Genomic DNA, 19,971 nt, shown 5'->3' with positions numbered 1-19,971 from the left:
CGTAGGGCGGGGCCACATTCGACCCCATCGCTGTGCCCTTCCTCTGTAAGTAGAACCTGTTTTCAAAACGAAAATAGTTAAAGGTTAGAACAGTTTCCAACAATTTACAAACAAAATTGGTCTGCTGCTGGGAAAAATCAGATGAGGTCTCCAACACATATCGGACAGCCTCCACACCCCCATCATGTGGGATGGAGGTATAGAGGCTCTCCACATCAAAAGTGACAAGCAGGCATGGACCCTCCAAAGGGGGAATATTACGAAGGATGTTGAGGAACATCTGGGTATCCCTTAGATATGATTTTAAGGCTACCACAAAGGGGCTCAATATTTTTTCAAGATATTTTGCTATGGGTGCAAATACAGAGTCTATGCCGGCCACTATGGGTCGGCCAGGGGGATTGCTTAGACTTTTGTGTATTTTGGGGCATATGTAAAGGACAGGCGTGATGGGGAAGTCCTGTATTAAATATTTGGCAAGTTTGTCGTCTATAATGTCTGCTGATCTGGCCGCAGACACCATCAGTTCAATCTTAGTTTGGATTTCAGATAGAGGATCCCTATCTAACAACTGATAGGTTGATGTATCAGAAATTTGTCTCAGTATTTCCTGGCGGTAGGTTGTCGTGTCCATGATCACAATCGCCCCGCCTTTGTCGGCGGGCTTGATCGTTATTGCTGTGTTCTCTGCCAGTTGTCTGATGGCTAATCTCTCTTGTGATGACATGTTATTGCGAAATCTCAAACCCAACAAGTTTGATCTTCTTAGTAGGCAGTCTATTTCCCCTTGTACTTTTTTGGTGTATATGTCTATAATCTGGCAAGACGGTGGTTGAAACCTGCTCTTCAATCGTAGACCGCTGTCTCTTAGTCTTAATGGGTCCCCAGTGTCCTCATTAGTAGGTAAATCAAAGGGACGAGGTGTCGCAAAAAAATATTTCAGTCTAATGGTTCTGAAGAATCTCTGTAAGTCCACATCTATTTCCAGTGGATCTGGTGCATGCGTTGGAGCGAAAGAAAGTCCTCGGTTGAGGACTGACAGTTGATGACTAGACAACGAGACAGCAGATAGATTAACCACTATGTTCTCCTGTTCGTGGGGCGTGGTTGGCGAGGCCGTAGACGACCTCTGATGTTTCCTTCGCCTCCGCCCCCCCCTCCGTTTCCGTCCTGACTGGACATTTGGTCCGAGAGGCCCTCCTGAGATGAGGTCAGGGGTAAATCCGATGATTCTTGTGGATTGCCATATGGGTGTGGTCTGGCTCCGCCTCGTCCTCCCTGTCTGGGTTTACGAGGTGCCCGAGGTCTTTGTGTAGGTCGTTGCCACTGGTATACATAACCTGTTTTATAATCATTTTCATCCCGATGGAATTTATCACGCTTAATGGCTTCTATCTGGTTTTGATGTGCCTCCAGTGTGTTAAATAATTCCGTGGAAAATTGCTCATAGGCATCATAGTCAATGAGTGCTTTCAACTTCTCCTTGAGGTGAATGCGTTGGGTCTCAAGTTTGGGCAATTCTTCCTGGATTTTTTGAATTGTCAAGGTCATGGAATCGAATGCAGCTTTATTCCATATCAGACTCCACTTGTGGCAGAATGGTTGGTTGGTTGGAAACATAATTGGAGCCACATTGGACCTCATCCCTCTTGGAATTCTTTGTTGGCGATGATATTCTGCCAAGGTTTTGGCATGCAACTCCAGAGTGATGTGGGTTTTGGCTACTTTGATAATCTGTTTCCGTAACATCCTGTCATCGGCTTTATTAAGGAAAGCAACTTCTGTGGATACTTGTGCCATGATCCTAGAAGTTTCTTCTGGTGTGTATGAGAAAGTGGGGGACTCCACATCCCGATCCTCCATGTCGTCTTAATGGGGGTGCACACAACCAAATGTGTTGAAGAAGTATCTGTATTGGTAGTTGGTGGAGCACTCCCCCGGGACTTGACAGTGATGTGCCGCGGCTTTTTCTGGCAACACTCCAGATTGATAGTAGCAAAAAGGAATGGAGCCGGCACCATCAATTGTATTTATGCTCTTTAATGGATAAAAAACATGCTAACAGCCGATAAGCGACGTTTCGAGGCAACGTAGCCTCTTTCTCAAGCTCTTTCTATACTTTTTTTCTATATTTTTTTTTTTTTTCTATATTTTTTTCTATGTGTTTTTTAGGGGTCCATGGGCTCCCCTTCCGTTTGTTCCTCTCCCACTCTCCTCCCCTCTGTCCTGCTCCTGTCCTCCCATCCTATTCCTATGCAGCTCCCTCTGCCTGGGTTCACCTATTAAGACATGTTTGTGAACGGTTTTTGTTTAACATCATAAGTTTGGTTTCTATGTATGTCCAATATTAATAGCTATGACATCCATGCTGCGCTGATATACTGCGCAGTATTTTAGCAGCCTGTTGCTGAGCAACAGATCCACGCTTTCCTGCATGAGGTAGACACTCTGGCTTCCTGTTTACATCTGTGACGTATGAGCGGAAATTCTTCCGCTCTCGTCACCAGTTGCCGGGCAGAAGGGGAGTGGGCGGCGCATAGCCGCCCTCTCCCTCACGTAGTGCGGAGGTTTCCCCTCCGGTCCGCCGCAGGCGTGGCCGTGTGGGGACGGACTCCCGCACAGCAGCCCGGCATAGGATAGCCGTTTGCCTCATGCGGAGATAAGTTAGTGCGGGAGAGAGAGGAGGGACTCCATTTCAAACGACCCTATGAGGTAGGCAGCAGCATAGTTCTCTATCAGGTCCACTAGGTAAGACCTGATTCTACTGGTTGTTGTTTGTTTACACAAACCGGATTGGCTGCCAGACACACATGTTGTCGTTATATAAGCTTGTTTATTCATTGTTTGACTTTGTCATGCACAGCTTAGCTTGAGAAAGAGGCTACGTTGCCTCGAAACGTCGCTTATCGGCTGTTAGCATGTTTTTTATCCATTAAAGAGCATAAATACAATTGATGGTGCCGGCTCCATTCCTTTTTGCTACTATCAATCTGGAGTGTTGCCAGAAAAAGCCGCGGCACATCACTGTCAAGTCCCGGGGGAGTGCTCCACCAATACAAACTGTGGCTATTTTGAAACCAACCCTGATGTAATTTCCTCTCTTACTCTCCTCTGCCTGATTTACCTGCCCTTCACTATAGAAAGTGCATCGTCTCAGCATGAGAAATATTTGTCAGAGAGGAACAGAGGTGTGGGAGGGGAAAACAGGAGAGAAAGAAGCTTCAGCCAATCAGGCTGCATTAGTTAAAGAGACACTTAAGCCAGAAAAAAAAAAAAGAGTTTTATTCACCTGGGGCTTCTACCAGCCCCCTGCAGCAGTCCTGTGCCCTCGCAGCCACTCACTAATCCTCTGGTCCCCCGCTGCCAGCTAGTTTCGTTTTTGCCGACAGGCCCGTCAGGACTGGCCACACGTAGCTTTTTACGCATTCCCGACTGTAAGTAACGCTATTGTGGGTCGCAACGTGTACAAAAATACGCGTTGCCGCATTACGAACGCATAGATATGCGGCAACGCGTATTTTTGTACGCGTTGCGGCCCGCAATAGCACTAATTACAGTTGGGAATGTGGAAAAAGCTACGCGTGGTCAGTCCTGACGGGCCTGTCGGCAAAAACGAAACTAGCTGGCAGCGGGGGACCAGAGGATTAGTGAGTGGCTGCGAGGGCACAGGACTGCTGCAGGGGGCTGGTAGAAGCCCCAGGTGAGTAAAACTCATTTTTTTTCTGGCTTAAGGTTCACTTTAAGGCTGAAGGGAAGTAAAGAAGCAAAAAATGACAACCCAGCAACTTCCTTTTTATGTACCAAATGTTGTGTGTACCAAATAAGAGTCAGGTCAACTGGGGAATAATCATTTATCAACAAGAAAAGTAATACGGATTTTAACTTTTGGATTGCCTGGTTAGCATCCTTAAAGTGAACCTCCGGACTAAAAATCGACTCAGCAGCACTGAAAAGGCCTGGTGTTTCTTTAACAGTTTCACAGGATCAGAACTTTGTTTCTCTTATACAAGCCTCATTTTTAGCTGCACAGAAGAAAACTGCCCGGGCTTTTTTCCACTGATGCTGTGCAAAGCATGATGGGATTTCTGATGTTGTTGCTCTCGTTCTGCTGTTTTGGTGCAAATTTTTTTTTTTTACATTTTGAATATGACATTTGAAGCCTAGCCTGTGCAGCTGGGAGGGGTAATCAGGGCACAGGACAGTTGGAACTGTGTCTCCTGCTCCTTGTCATCTCCTTTCAACCAAAAAGATGGCTGCCCCCATGACAAAGATGGCAGCCCCCATGAATCACAAATATTTGCTTGTTCTTTTAAAACAGGGTGGGTAAAAAAAATATATTACCTATCTATCCTAATTAACATAACTAATGTAACTTAATGACAGTATGTTTGTTTAGGCTGAAGTTCCCCTTTAATACTTGTTAACCAGATAAAAATAAATAATTGATATTTTATTTTATGCCTGAGGGCTCTTTCACACCAGAGCCCTTTTCGTGCGTTTCAACGGAAAGGCAATTCTTTGCATTAACCAAGGTAAAATTAAAGTCCATAGACTTCCATTTTACCTTTCACACCCGACGCTGCGTTTCGGTCAGACGTACCCGGGAACGTCGATCCGCCGGGAGCCGGCGTTTTCCGTCGGGTTCAATTAATAGCTTGCGCCGCGCTGATTGCGTCGCACCGCAGATACCTGACGACACACCGCAGGGCATATAACGCGTGCAGGAAACGGCTCCTGCATGCGTTGATAAATGTGAAAGAGGCCTGACAGATACACGTTAGGAGAGGTTCTCACTCTTTCATCTCTGACTATTAACAAAAAAAAATTGCCATGAATCTGCACAATGCAATACAGTTCACATTCTACCAGGAAAACTAATCAGCCCATATCCCATTACCCTGAAGATTCTTCAGTGCCATTTGTCCAGATTAGCCTAAATAGAATAATGGTGACCAGAGGATGCAGGGAATGGATTTGCTCACTGACTTGGGAGAAAAAAAAAAAAAGGTTTTCTAAAAATCAAAAACAAACAAAACTCATTACAGTAGTACCCTGTACCAGTACCAGTAGTACCGATTTCTAAAGTTTCTAGTTGATTTCTCTAAATATAACTCAATATTTTCTTAGTGTTCTAATTACGGTATGTATTTTAACAATTCAGTAAAATGAGCCATTTATCTCTGCAAACTCTGCCTCATCAGATTCTGAGCAAAGGGAGAAAACGCTGCCTAATGCCAAGAAGAGCTTCTGTCTCATTTTATCGAAGATTGTGATTTATAAATGAAAGTATGCTTTTTGGCTGTAAGTCAGTAGTTGGACTAGGCTAATAGTATTGCATTTAATTTGCTTCATTCAGGATCTCCTGTTGTTGCCACGCATAATTAGACTCTGTTTAGTTACAAGCCTCAGCATGATTGCAGTAAAGAAATAGGGACACCTAGTACACAGTTCAGAAAAGACATACCCTCATTTAGCTTCTAAAGACAAGTAGGTTCTATCACACACACGTATAGAAGATTCTAATCAATATGTGATAATACTGTGCACAGTTCAAATGAAACCACAAAATGCCATGAATCACGTTTTAAAGAGACACCGAAGGGAAACCATTTTTATGATATAATGATTTGTATGTGTAGTACAGCTAAGAAATAAAACAGTAGGAGCAGATATATAAGTCTAATTTTGTTTCCAGTACAGGAAGAGAGTTAAACTCCAGCTATCTATGCAAAAGAGCCATTGAGCTCCAGGACTTTCAAAGTTGCAGAGAGCTCTGTCTTCTGAAGCTTATTATCTAAAGTGTCAGTCACTGTATTTTCTTGCAGAGGACAGGTCAAAAGTTTGCTAGCCTGCTCTATAAAAATCATTTAGCATGCTAAGTAGTGTACAAACTGCAAATATTAGAGAATGATGCAATGTTATTAAAAAAAAAAACAAAAAAAAAAACACTATAACAAACAAAAAAAATGAATATTTTCTTTGCTACTAATGTTCTAGTAATTATCCGTACTACACATACAATTCATTATATCATAATTTTTTTTCCGCTTCAGTGTCTCTTTAAATACAAAACAAGTTATAAATTGTTATTGACCGAGATTGATCTAATCCCACAATGGGGTTGATACACAAAAGTGTGTTAATATTTCTGTGCACAGACAGCACATGGCAGTATTACCATTACTACCAGCAGGGTGTACCGTGAGTTAGGCTATTAGCGCAACCAATGGTACTCAAGTAGCACATACAGTACACTGCTATAATAACATGATATTATTAAAATGAACCTTACCAGGAATAGAAAAAAAAATTCTTACCTGGGGCTTCCTCCAGCCCCCTGCAGACATCCTGTGCCCGCGCTATCCCCAGCAGGCAGTTAGTTTCATTTTTGGTGATTGACCAATTGCTGGGCCAGTGCACGACCATGCTGCCACTACCGTGGCCGTCCTGTGCTGACGGGGTACGCGTGTGTACATACGCTATGTACATAGCATACGTACTGCACCTGCACAGAATGGACGCGCCAGGAGCGTGATCGAGTATGTGCATGGCCAGAGCTGAGCAGGCGCACTGTGAAAACAAAGCTAGCTGCCTGCAAGGGATTGGTTTGAGACTATGCGGCACAGGATGTCTGCAGGGGGAAGCCCCTGGTATGTGAAACCTTTTTTTTTTTTTTGTATTCCTCAGTTACGGTTAAACTTTAACCACTTAAGCCAATCTAGATGAGTATACTCGGCCTGAGAATTTCCAGCACGTCCATTTTGCCTGATGTATGGACACATTTATGATTGGTTTCTATCCAGGTCAGTGCCAATATTGACTGATCATCAAAACTGATGGAATCATGTTAATTGTTTAAGTAATGGTATTTAGTTTCATTTTTCATTGTGGGAGAATCTGTTTTCAGTCTTATTGACAGGAAAAGAAAAAAAAGAGGAAGAATTTATAGAATTAAGTAAGAAAGATAAAAAAGTATACACATACTTGGGGCTTCCTCCTGCCCCCTTGCCGTCCTCCCAGGCCGCTTGGATCCAACGCTAATTCTGCGAGTCTGGGAAACTGAGTATGCGCATTTTGGGCCGCGCCTCCCATTACCAGGAGCATTCTACACCTGCACAGTACTACTGCGCAGGTGCAGAACGCTCCCGGCGACAGAATGGCAGTGGAGCGCGTGCAGCTGGATTGTACTGACTGGCCAAATTACAGGCCCGCCTAGCAGACGATCCAGGCAGCAGAGGAGGATGACGAGGGACCAAAAAGGCTGAAGGGAGCTAGAGGAAGTACGGCTGCAATCGTTGCTGAAGAGGAGCACAGCCCGGACCTTCAATCTGACAAGTCCTTATTGAATTTTTTCGAGGGGATCAGGGCTCAGCAAAAGGATCCAGAGACTTCCCTTTTCTTAAAAGACAGGGGCAAGGAAAAATGAAAAACAGGATCTGCTTACCTGGGGCTTCCTCCAGCCCCTGGCAGCCAATATACATCCCTCGCTGCAGCTCCGGTGTCCCAGGATCCCCTCAGTTTCTGATGCCTACCTCTGCAGGTTGGCATCTACTGTGCCTGTGCGCGGCCATGCCATTCACGCTCACGTGGTCTGGAGCATGCTGCACAGACGAAGAAGTACTGCAGTAGATGCTGACCTGGCGAGGTAGGCATCTGAAATGGAGGGGGATCCCAGGACATCGGAGCTGCGACGAGGGACGTATATTGGCTGCCAGGGCCTGGAGTAAGCCCCAGCTAAGTAGATCCAGTTTTTTATTTTTCCTCGCACCTAAGTATGCGTTTCTTAACTCAAGGTACACTTGAAGGGTGTGTGTGTGTGTGTGTGTGTGTGAGCATATGTCCTGATAAAACTATTTGGGTTTCCAAAGCGATCTTACATTCATACTTGCAATGCATATACAGTATACAGTAATGCTGCCAGGAAGTGTGGGATGTGGTAGGAATTAAATCCCATATGCTGTTGAAAATTAGACTTGTAGGCCATGTGCCACACTGGTCAATCCAACAAATACTCCCATTACATTATTCTAATACATTTCAAGTAACCCTATTGTATATTTCTCCATGAAATCCAGCAGCTTCAGTCAAGCAACTCCCCCGATCCTCCTCGTAAATTGTATTAGTTTTAGTGTTTGGTAGTGTTATTATAGCAACACACAGATTAGGTAATCAATATTCAGTTGCTGCTCATAACATGGTAGCATCCAATAAGTCACAAATACTTCATGATAGGAAAAAAAAAAAAAAATATGGCTGAGCTCACAGCAGGTCCACTGCCTTGCATTATCTCGGAGCAGGCAGCAGACTCGAAACAGTAGGAACGAAGACAATGATTTTTTATGGGCCAGTTTACATTCATCCATTTGTGACCGGTCCATTTTTGTTTATATCGGACATTGGACTGCTTTGCCATTCATCCAAATGGCATGTTCATCAACATGTCTCTGCTGTACGGATATGGTTCTCCTCTGGTTGGGTCTGGCATAATAAACCAAGATTTATACATATTTGTGTTCTTATTGTACAATGCAACCCTGTGCATTTTTACCAGTACAGCAGACGCAATAGACACAGTTAAATAGGACCTTTAACCCAGGATTGTACTTCATCCCAATCAATAGACGATATCATCTTTACCACAAGAAATCTTTACCTTTTCTCCAACAGATTATTAGGGGCATCTATATTGCTAATGGTGGTGAAACCTTCCCACAGTATGATGTTAGGGTCATGGCCCATGGGCTGCCATGTGGACGGTCCTGTTTTAAAGGGCAACTGAAGTGAGAAGGGTATGGTGGCTGCCCTATTTATTTCCTTTTAAGCAATGCTAGTTGCCTGGCTATCGTGCTGATCCTCCTTTTAGCCCTAGACCCTGAACAAGCATATGCAGATCAGATGATTCTGACATTGTCAGATCTGACAAGATTCGCTGCATGCTTATTTCTGGTGCTATTCAGACACTTCTGCAGCCAAAAAGATCAGCAGGGCTGCCAGGCAACCGGTATTCTTTAAAAGGAAATAAATATGGCAGCCTCCATTTTCTTCTCACTTCATTTGTCCTTTAAGAAATGCTAGAAAAAGGAAAGAATTGTAATAAAGAACCATGACATCACCCCAAGAAAGCATATAGCACAGACTTGTTAATAAAACTTTTTTCCTCACAAATGCATGTGTACTTTTGGTTTGCTTGACAATTTTATTCTGTTGTGCATTGTAATAATAGGTGTGCTGTTTAAATATTACTGTAGGTAAGGTTAGGCTGGAGAACACTAAGTTCTCAATTATTGTATGTGTTCCCTGTAAGATAATTTAATTCACTTTCTGTTCTGAGAGGAAGCGGTTAAACAATCTATAGGACAGAGACAGAAATCACAACAAAGAAAACAATCATTATCTGCATTCCTATTTCTATCAGAAAATATAATGAATAAGAAATAATATTTGCAATTGTATTCAGCTGAAATAGAATGTAAACATTATGAATGGAAGTGTTTTCAATTGTTTTCTATCACTTGCAGGAAAAAACAAAACTGCTGACATTGATGGAAACTGAGGCGTATGAATGAGGTCCTCCCCCACGAGAGAGCAGATATGGTCAATGAGATGCTAATAATTGTCCTGCATGCAATTTGTGCGCAGCTTGGAATTGGGCCCGTCAGAATTGACAGGAAGCTCATTTAATTTGCATGACACATTAGCAAAGTTTTGGCAGTTCCCTATGTACTAGGCACACTTTAGCAATAGCATCCCTCCCCATGGCTAGGAGTGGGCTGCAAAACATGTGACAGCTTCCTTGCGTGTTCTACATCTATGACACTCATCTTCCAAATTTGCCATCACGCATTGTTCTCCACACTCTGAGCTGTGCTGGTCAGTATACACTAGCGGTCAAGAGTTTTAGAACACTCCAGTTTTTCCAGTCTTTTACTGAAATTTTACTCTAAAATGAATGCATAGAACAAATAGAGTTAATAAAAGAAACCATGGAATCAATGTATAAAAAAGACCGTATCCTAAACTTTTGACTCATCAAACTATCCATCTTATGACTCACGTGAAACGCAAAATAACTCCCCCTGACTCAGTCCGTATATTTGGGTGATGAAGTTGAAGAAATGGATAGGAGGCACACCTTCCAAAGTTCAGTTGGATGTGCCAAGGCCGTCCGGAAACCACCTGGATCAAACTGTAGCAGAAGATGAGACCAACACCATCCGTAGTTTAGTAATGCTCTTTTATTGAAGTTTCATCATAGACTGTCAAACATAATGCAACCTTTCGAAATGTATCTCTTTCTCAAGCTTGTGACAGACTGAGTACATATACACATAGCAGTATGTATACATCCCCACCAACATGTAAACCAATCATAGGTCAGAAGTCATCCCAACCAATTACAGGTCCTATACACACAGCCGGACCTGATCGGGAACTTATTGTGGTATGAACGGACCAATGAGATGCAGTACACTGACCTGTAGCAGCCACTCCGCCCCCACCTGTCACTAGCTCTTCACCCAGAAGCGTCCACCGCCATCTACAGCCTGGCTCTGCCCACTGGAGGCGGGGCGAAGCCACTGCATTGGAGTGCGGCAGGCGCTTAAGCCCCGTGACCCGCTGGCGAAGCAGAGTAGCCACTCACAGGAAATAGACGTGGAACGCGGAAGTCGCATGCAACACGAGATGTTGATGGGTGCATTGCGTAAGCGTCAGCTCTGCCGCGCTACCATGGCAGCTTTAGCTCCCAGATGAGGCAGTGCCATGGAGACGGGGACGCCACCACAAGAAGGCTAGAGCTGTAGGGAAAGTGGACCAATAAGACACAAATGTATACACCATTAGAGGAGTTCTGTATGGAATACAGAAATATGTTAAATGGCCAAAATGAAGCAAATACATTAAACACAGAATGATATCACAAAAGCGTTGTCAGGTCATATTCTCTATTGAGACCTCTAGGCAATCAAGTGTCCTGATCCAGAAGGCCTCCCTGTATAACAGTCTTTTCAATCTACTACCACCTCTTCTAATAGGTGGAATACCTTCAACGACCTGGCATCGCAGTTGATTAACATGATGTCCATGCCTAATAAAGTGGGCTGGAACTGCATGTCACACAGAGTGGGAGCTCGTTTGTATGAAAATAATGGAGGTGGTTGAAACTCATTAACAGAGGCAAAAGAGTTTGACAATGTGTGCCAATATTTTTTCAAAAATGTTCCTATGGAATTACTCCAAATATTGTATTGAGAGACAACTTTTCCTCCTTTTAATGTGACCTAGGGATTCACCTGCCTCCCTTCGTGCATCCTGCACTAGACCACCAGGATACCCACGAGCCAAAAACGTTTGTCATTTCATCGAGCCTAGATTCACGCAAATTTATATCATCCACTGTATATAAGAAAAAAAAAAAAAAGACCGTATCCTAAACTTTTGACTCATCAAACTAGCCATCTTATGACTCACGTGAAGCGCAAAATAACTCCCCCTGACTCAGTCCGTATGTTTGGGTGCTGAAGTGTGATGACTGGTGAACAGCAATTCTAATACTGAGGTCCAAAACTTGACAATCAGTTCCAATGTCAGAGGGATTTAAAGGACAACTTAAGTGAGAGGGATATGGAGGCTGCCACATGTATCTCTTTTTAAGCAATGCCAGTTGCCTGGCTGTCCTGCTGATCCTCTGCTTCTAATACTTTTAGCCATAGACTCTGAACAAGCATGCAGATCATGCTTCCATGATCTGCATGGAAGCTGATAAATCCAAAGCTGATAATTTACTAACCATTCAACAAACCAAACTATATTTGAATACCACCGCCACCAATCTCTTACCACATAATTGCAGAGACCGTTTTAAAAATTCAGTGATGGTTTGCTTACAATGGGCTTGATTCACAAAGCGGTGCTAACCCAGTTAGCACGCCTAAAAGACTTTGGGCGTGATAACTAGGGTGCTAACTGGGTTAGCACCGTTTTGCAAATCTGATCGCGCGCAAAACGTCGCATCACGGTGCGACTTTAACGACGCACCTGATGCCCCTATAAGGTCGCATGGGGTGCGACTTTAACGTCGCACTTCATGCGACCTTATAGGGGCATCGGGTGCGCCATTAAAATCGCTGTGTGCGTGCGTGACTTTGCTCGCGAGTGTTAATTATCACGCCTAAACTTAAGGGGCTTTTCACAAGCGTGCTAACACTTAGCACTGCTTTGTGAATCAAGCCCAATATGCTCAATGGAATTGCGCAAAGATCTCTGTAAATGGCTCCGTAAATCTCACCCCAAGTGTTTGGCCATCATTAGAAATAACATGCTCTAAATTTGTCAATCATGCTCTGAAGGAGTCTAAATTAATGAAATGGCACAGATATTTTCAGAAATTTTTTATGCATTTTGCCTCACAAAATGAAGCCAGCGCTGTTATTTAAATGTTATTTATGCCCTATGTATGCCCGAGACAGGGCAAGTTTTCCACTCTTGCCTACATTAGCACATAGAGTTTAGGTGACATGTTTACTGGCCAAAAATATACCAGAAGTGACAGGTTCATTTTAATCAATTATGTCATTTGACACACTGGTTACTCTTTTGGAATAAATGTATAACAAAACCCTGGCTGAGCTCTGTTTCCTTTTTGATATGTATCCTAGGTGACAACCGTTTGACATCTGGTGACTTTTCAGTAGATTAGCACCAACATTCAAATAAGCACACCCAGCTACAAATATAATTTGTATAAAAACAATTAAAGCAAAAACTCTGTGCAAACAATACAATCTTGCTGACATAATATTATTCTTTAGTGATAACCAATTGGTTTAGCATCTTTGTACAGTAAATTAATAAAGGGTTAAGATAGGAAATTTGAGATAATTACAACAAATAAAAGAGAAGGGGAAGATAACTGTAGAAGTAATGATAGTGAATCATTTTCTAGTGAATGGAATCAAGGCTGGGTAGGCATTTTTGAAGTACAGTAGAATCCCTATATAAGTACACTCCAAGGGACCAGGAAAAAGTAGTTTACTATATCAGAATTGGTCATATATTGTATACAGTATTTATAAAGATGCATTTGCTGGGACCTGAGGATGAGTTTACTATATCCAGAAGTTTAGTATAACGAGATTATACTGTAGTAGTTTCAAGAAATTGTTTAAAAGTGAAATTTTACAGGTAGGGCTGTAAGGGCTCCTAGTGGACAGGGTGCACTCCACTGCCTATCCCACACTTGAAGCCATGGGCGCCGGCACACATCACAATTGGAACACACACACACACACACACACACACACACACACACCTTGTTGTGCTATCTAGTTGTGACAGGTAGGAAAATGAGTGACACATGGCGGCAGGAAGAGACCCCAATTGAAAAGGAGGTGTTCGGGTCAAGAAGGGTGCCAGAGGGTACCCAGATAAGTGGTGGTGTCCTTCTGCTAAAACACCTGGCACAATGACCACAAGGGACCATGTGCCTGTCTAACATCCACTACTCATTATGCATTAGTACTTGTAACTGTCACCCACTACATGTGCCTGTTACATAGTACTGCTCATCACCCACTGCTAGTACCAGTCACATACTAGTAGTCACCCACAAGTGCCTGTTACCCACTGTTCATCACCCAATAGTAGTACCTGTCACCCACTGCTCAGCGTTGGAATTTGCCTGTTGTGCTTGCATAGTAAATTATGATGTATTTTCTGTAGGTAGTTTTCAATTTTAAAGAGAACCAGAGATGAAGCACCCTCATGTATTTTATTACATTTATCAGTGGGAACATGACAGTAAACACCTACCCTGCTTTTAGTTTTATTCTTCTCAGTCTAATCTATCTGTTATCAACTGTGATAAGAATCCACCGACTATTCAGTCGAGGTTTGACCTGGAATCATTATAGCTGAGTCACTCTTCTGTGGAGTCTTTTCAATCCCAAGCCTTCCCCCTCCTGGCTCAAATTTCATGCTTTACATACTGAGAGCTGTGATGACATGGGAGGGGCTGCTGCAGGAAAAATCTCTGTCTAACAGACAAGTGTGGCTGTGTGCTCTGTCTGTGCAGCCTGTCATTATTATCTACTGTATGCAGTTTCATTACTATGAGAGACACTTCCTACAGGCAGCCACAAAGCATACCAGAATATGAAGTTGAAAGCACACAGATGAAAGGCTGTAGCAGCCCTGCTTGTCTATAGTCTCATATAGCCTAGACAGCACATCCAGAACACCTCATAACCTGGAAGCAGAAGGAATATGAGACGGCAGCCATATTGGATATTTCCTGGAGCAATAATGGATAAAAAGCACTCAAAAAGGCACACCAGAGTGGCGAAATTATCGGGTAGAGCATTTATTCTTTATAAGCTATCAACTGAAATGTTTATTTTGTGTGAATCGTTCATCTCTGGTTCCCTTTAAGGTTTACTAAACGTTACCCTAACATGTGACTGTAAGAATCTATACGTTGGTTGCTATTGGCAACACTACATCTTCGTTCGGTACCTATCACAGGAAGTGTGATAACTTGACTCTCATCACAGCAAACAGCATAGGAGATAGAACTTCTAAGGGCCTGTACACACTGCTGCGCTTGCGCTGCGTTTTTAAAAACGCATGCGTTTTTAAAATCGCAAGGTCTTTTGAAAAAGAATGAAAATCGTGATGACTTGTACACACTGGTGCAATGCGTTTTTAGAAAAACGCAATCGCAGTGCCTGCTGCGCTTTTTTAAGCACAGTGCATGAAAAACGCATTAAAAATGCATGTGCTTGCGTTTTTGCCTGCGTTTTTCAGAAGTCAGTATCCCAGAAGACTCTGCAATCTCCTGATTCCTGTTGAAATGTAAACTAGAAAAAAAACAAAGTATTCTTTAGCCAATCAGCAATTACAAGAAAAACGCAAACGCACAAAAAACGCAGGCAAAAGCGCATGCGTTTTTTAAAACTACATGCACTTTAAAAACGCATGCGCTTGCGATTTTGCTTGCGTTTTTCAGTGTGTACAGGCCCTTAGGGCCTGTACACACTGCTGCGCTTGCGCTGTGTTTTTAAAAACGCATGCGTTTTTAAAATCGCAAGGTCTTTTGAAAAAGAATGAAAATCGTGATGACTTGTACACACTGGTGCGATGCGTTTTTAGAAAAACGCAATCGCAGTGCCTGCTGCGCTTTTTTAAGCGCAGCGTATGAAAAACGCATTAAAAACGCATGCGCTTGCGTGTTTGCCTGCGTTTTCAGAAGTCAGTATCCCAGAAGACTCTGCAATTTCCTGATTCCTGTTGAAATGTAAACTAGAAAAAAAACAAAGGATTCTTTAGCCAATCAGCAATTACAAGAAAAACGCAAACGCTTCAAAAACGCAGGCAAAAGCGCATGCGTTTTTAAAAACGCATACGATGCGTTTTTAAAACTACATGCACTTGCAATTTTAAAAACGCATGCGCTTGCGATTTTGCTTGCGTTTTTCAGTGTGTACAGGTCCTAGACGTCAAAGTCTCAGGAGTTTATTCAGTAAACAGATATACAGACGCTTATCTCAACACAGCGAAGCAATTGTTCTGTAGTAAGTCCACTTTGTGTTACAGCTCTTGGTTCCATTGCATGGCAACCAGGTTTTCTCTTATGTTACATCTATACTACGTGGCACTTAGGACTATATACAGCATACAGTTAGATAATATGACAATACATTACAAAAAGAGTAAGAGGGTGGGAGTCATCAGCCAGAAGCAGCAGAAGAAGTAGCCCCCCAGGAGCTCGTTACCTCTTCTTATACTAAACTCTAAAGGAGTTAAATGTGACATCATCTGAGCAGGGATGGATCACTAACACATCACCTGCCATTGGCTAAGACCCCGTGAGATACCCTGTGGTATCATGACAAGCACAGTCTTTACTGCGCATGGCCTGGAAAATCCAATGTTCCAGGCAACGGTTATCCCGTTCTGAAGATTAACTTTGTTTACTGTACTTGGCTCGATGTTTACAGAACAAGACTGCCTGTCTGTACATCGCATAGCCTTGTACAGTCCGAACTACACTGTTCTTCAGTGCTTCTAGAAATCCTCTTTAAAAAGGTATACTCTGCAAATCAAGTATTTTAACTAACCTCCATTAAAGTAACTGATGCCTACGAATTCAATCATTCAATACTTAAATTCTAACAGTGACACTGTGGCATGAAGGGCAGTAATACTTGCTTGGGGTTCAGTAATGTAAATAATGTGTGGTAAAGTAATACTGTGCCTACAGTATGCAAACTAGGCTAACATGCTTTTATGTTATGCCAAGAATTAAGCCTTGCCGCCAATCTGTTGTGGCCACATCCAATTCTAACTACAACCCTGTCAAACTTTCACAGGATAGCGCTTATGTTGGGCAAAGTACTTCTGTTGTATCATAATTTCATTCTATAGAATTTCAGTTTTTAGAATTAAATAAGTGAATGCCCTATATAAATACAATATTGTGAGTATGTAAGGGTGTGGTGGGGAAGGAGATGACATAGGTTGGCTTGAACATCAAATTTATCAGGAACAGCCCATTTTATAGGGCAAGAGAACTCCATTACATAAGAGCAGTTTAAAGGATACTTTAGCCCATAAAATAAATTAAAACAGGGGGGAGCAGGCATGCGTGGTGGGCTCTCCTTATGCCCCCACCTGGTCTCTGTCGCCCTCCCTTTTCACGCATTGACCCTCCAAAGCTACTTCCTGGTTGGAAGTGTTGGTGAAGACTGCACAGGCACTGCCTGGCGACGCGCTTCCTTGATCCTGTGCCTGCGGCCGGGAACTCTCTGCACATACGCACTACTTAGCTGTGATGTAATGCGGATGCGCAGAGTGCTCCCAGCCGCGCATTGCGGGGCAGCGCCTGAGCAGTCTTCACCAACCCTCCTGACCAGGAAGTAGCTTTGAAGGGTTGGTACACGAAAACGGAGGGCCAGAGAGGAGAATCGGTGTGGGTGGGGGGAGGAAAGTGGTGGGCATGAAGAAAGTCCACCACACATGCTCGCTACTCCAGTTTTAAATTTCTTTTATGGGCTAAGGTTTCCTTTGAAGGTAACCAGAGATGTCCCATTGCTGAAAAAAATGAAAATTATTCTATACATACCTGGGGCTTCCTCCAGCCCCATACGCGCTGATCGATCCCACGCCGCCGTCCACCGCTGCCCGCAACTACGAGAACCGGCTCCCGTCACTGACATTATCGGAGCCAGCTACGCAGGAGAAGTGCACCCTCTACGTATCTCTACATACACTGCTGCAGAGATACCCAAAGAGCGCACCTCTGCTACGCTTAGACTGGCTCCGACTGACGGAACAGTGCGGAGCCGGTTCTCACAGCTGCGGGCAAAGGAGGATGGCGGCGTGGGATCGATCAGCGCGTATGGGGCTGGAGGAAGCCCCAGGTATGTATAAAATCTTTATTTTTTGATCTCTGGTTCCCTTTAAGAAGTCTTGTTAACAAGATGCAAATAATTTTAACTAGTACGCAGATTTTATATATTTTATACAATTGTACACAGCTTAGAACTGGGTTTATCAAATGCACTTTTTGCTTAATTTACATGGCCCAACCAAGTTGCTTACAATTTGCACTGAATGTGCATGCGGGTCAAAATTATTTGCATCTCATTGACCAGATCTTTTACCTTGAAGTCAAGGTAACACTGCCATGCAATGTGTGTGCACCACTGTATTACTGGCATTTGATGAATCAACCCACTTGTAGACCTGTGTGGGAGGGCGTTATGAATGAATTATTAAATTGTAAGGAACAAAAGCACCCTTAAAGTGTACCTGACATGGTACACTGGCCATGATTTATACTTACCTGTGGCTTCCTCCAGCCCCATGAGGACTGTGGTCTCCCTCGTTGTCCTCTTCAGCCCCTCCATTCTGGCACTAGGACTCCTGGTAATCTAGTCAGTCGCCGTCTGTCGTGGGCTTCTGCCCATGCCCCTGCCACACTTCCGTCTCCAGGAGTGTTCTGTGCCTGCTCAGTACTACTCACTCATTCTCACACTGAGCTCTCCCTCTACCAATGCCTAATGTTTACCAACCCCCCTCCTTCCAATCCACAAGAAAAAAAACAAAACACTTTTTTGGCCGCTGCCATAGGCACCAGTTTAACCACTTAAGGACAAGGGGTGTTTTGCCTGATCTGTGCTGCGTGGACTCTCCAGCCCGCAGCACAGATCAGGATTATGCCAGGGCGATCAGACTTACCCCCTTTTTTCCCCACTAGGTGGATGTCCTGCTGGGGGGGGGGGGGTCTGATCGCCGCCGGCTTGCTGCGCTTTGCGGGGGTTCTTCATAGCCCCCCTCTGCAGCGTTTTCAGTGCTCCCTCACTCTCCGTCCCTCCCTCTCCCTCCATGGGCGCATTGTAGGATAGGCTTCAGCCTATCATATGCGGCGATCCCCGGCCAATCAGAGGCCGGGGATCGCTGATCTGCCTTATGGCGCTGCTGCGCAGCAGCGCCATATGAAGTAAACAGCGGGGATTTCTTCCCCGCGTGTTTACATTTTGCCGGCGAGCCGCGATCGGTGGCTCTCCGGCTGTTCACGGAGACGGCCTCCGTAAACTGACATGGAAAGGCCACTTCCATGGTAAACCACTTAAGACCTGCCGACGCCTATGGGCATTAGGCGGTCGTTAAGTGGTTAAATACCGGCTATGTGGGGAAACGTGGGTGGCAGGGCCCTCTGCAATAAAAAAAAATACAACTACAAATAGAGGGCACAAGCGCAGGCACAAAAATTTCCCCACATGGCCGGTATTTCAATGGGCACCTATAGTGGTGCCCAAACTTCCGCTAATCTCAGACACCCAAGTTTCCTGTTCTGGAATACCTACCAGCACACAGGACGCAGTTTAGCATCAGGGACAGTTTCTCGTAAAACTACTAATAAGAATACTATAAGGGTGAGAGGAGATCACCAAACAAAAAGGGAGAGCTATGTGGGGAACCAAAATTTTACTGAGGCTCAGTGATTTCTAGTTACTCCCCTGGGAAGTAGAGGTGAATTGCTATAGCCCTGGAACTGCACTGTATCGCTTAATTTTACAAATTATTATTATATTTAAATAGATAATACAAATTGCAGGCCATTGACAACCACGGACATTGAGGACATACATTGTCACCTGGAAACATCAGGGACAATTCACTTTGGTGTTATGTTTAGCGTGGCTGGATAGTGTAATGGTTAAGGGCTCTGCATCTGACACAGGAGACCTGGGTTCGAATCTCGTCTCTGCCTGTTCAGTAAGCCAGCACCTATTCAGTAGGAGACCTTGGGCAAGTCTCTCTAACATTGCTACTGCGTATAGAGCGCGTCCTAGTGGCTGCAGCTCTGGCGCTTTGAGTCCGTCAGGAGAAAAGCGCGATATAAATGTTCTGTGTTTGTTTGTTTAAAAAAAAAAAAAAAAACACACCGCAAGCAGCAGTTCGTAAGTGTTCAGCACTGGGCTTCACTTTGGCAGCTGTACTGAAATTCCAAGCATAGGCAGAGTGGAAAAGAAAAGATGGGGCACAATACAGATGGAAATCAGTGGTGTAACCTGAAACTACATATAATTTAGTAACAAAAGTTTGACGACGTCCCTAGACACACACAAAAAAAAATCTCTTGGTTTTACCATGAACAGCATGCCAAATAATTAAAGCAACAATCTTCGTTACAACCACACAGACGCCAGCACGATCCAACAAACTCCCATGTCATCAATGCCAACCAACAGCACCTTCTACAGCCCACCTGAACTAGACACTACCCGCCGGCCGCCAACGTCAAGCAGCGTCCTTCCCCTCACCAAGATTGGCTACCGTACGCATCAGTCAACAAAGCCCGCCTGAGTTCAGTCGTTTCAGGACGACCCGTCAATCAGCATGACTGACAAGTGAAGGAGCCAATGAGCAATGAGAAACGCAAACGCGCTAGCCGAAACTAGCTCAGCG

The 19,971-nt window shown here is 43.9% G+C and overlaps 1 long non-coding RNA gene across 2 annotated transcripts; it reads right to left on the bottom strand.

The window, feature by feature from the left end:
* Positions 1-4,903: 4,903 nt before the first annotated feature.
* On the bottom strand, positions 4,904-19,871 carry LOC137563789 (uncharacterized). Of its 2 annotated transcripts, none has more exons than XR_011030440.1 (3): positions 19,772-19,871; positions 10,055-10,186; positions 4,904-4,985 (listed from the first exon to the last, which is right to left on the bottom strand). It is a non-coding gene; the product is annotated as an uncharacterized lncRNA (long non-coding RNA). The 2 variants fall into 2 exon arrangements; XR_011030439.1 differs by lacking the exon at positions 19,772-19,871 and adding an exon at positions 19,653-19,743.
* Between the last annotated feature and the right edge of the window lie 100 nt (positions 19,872-19,971).

The sequence above is a fragment of the Hyperolius riggenbachi genome, chromosome 3, assembly GCF_040937935.1.
Source record: "Hyperolius riggenbachi isolate aHypRig1 chromosome 3, aHypRig1.pri, whole genome shotgun sequence".
Lineage (NCBI taxonomy): Eukaryota > Metazoa > Chordata > Amphibia > Anura > Hyperoliidae > Hyperolius > Hyperolius riggenbachi.
Note: the sequence above shows the minus strand (reverse complement) of the source record. Positions and strands in the feature narration are given on the sequence as shown.